Below are 334 nucleotides of genomic sequence, written 5' to 3' on the forward strand. Positions count from 1 at the left end.
CACCCCACGGTCATCTGCCAAGCACTGTCCTGCTATATTTCTCAGGAGGAAATGCCCTGAAAAGGCTTCACAGCAGATAGGCCAGGCCTTGGACTTCTGAGAAGAAAAACCTCTTATAGCAATGAGAATTTAAAAAGCAGGAGGCTGTGCAACATAATGTAAATGAAGAGAAAATAAGTCAGCTTAGAAATAAGCACATCTGGCCAAGCATAGTGGCTTACGCCTGTAATCCCAGCACTTTGGGAGGCCAAAGTGGGTGGATCACGAGGTCAGGAGTTCAAGACCAGCCTGGCCAAGATGGTGAAACCCCGTCTCTACTAAAAATACAAAAAAA

The sequence above is a fragment of the Colobus angolensis genome, unplaced genomic scaffold (genome assembly GCF_000951035.1).
Source record: "Colobus angolensis palliatus isolate OR3802 unplaced genomic scaffold, Cang.pa_1.0 Scaffold114, whole genome shotgun sequence".
In the NCBI taxonomy this organism is placed as follows: Eukaryota; Metazoa; Chordata; class Mammalia; order Primates; family Cercopithecidae; genus Colobus; species Colobus angolensis.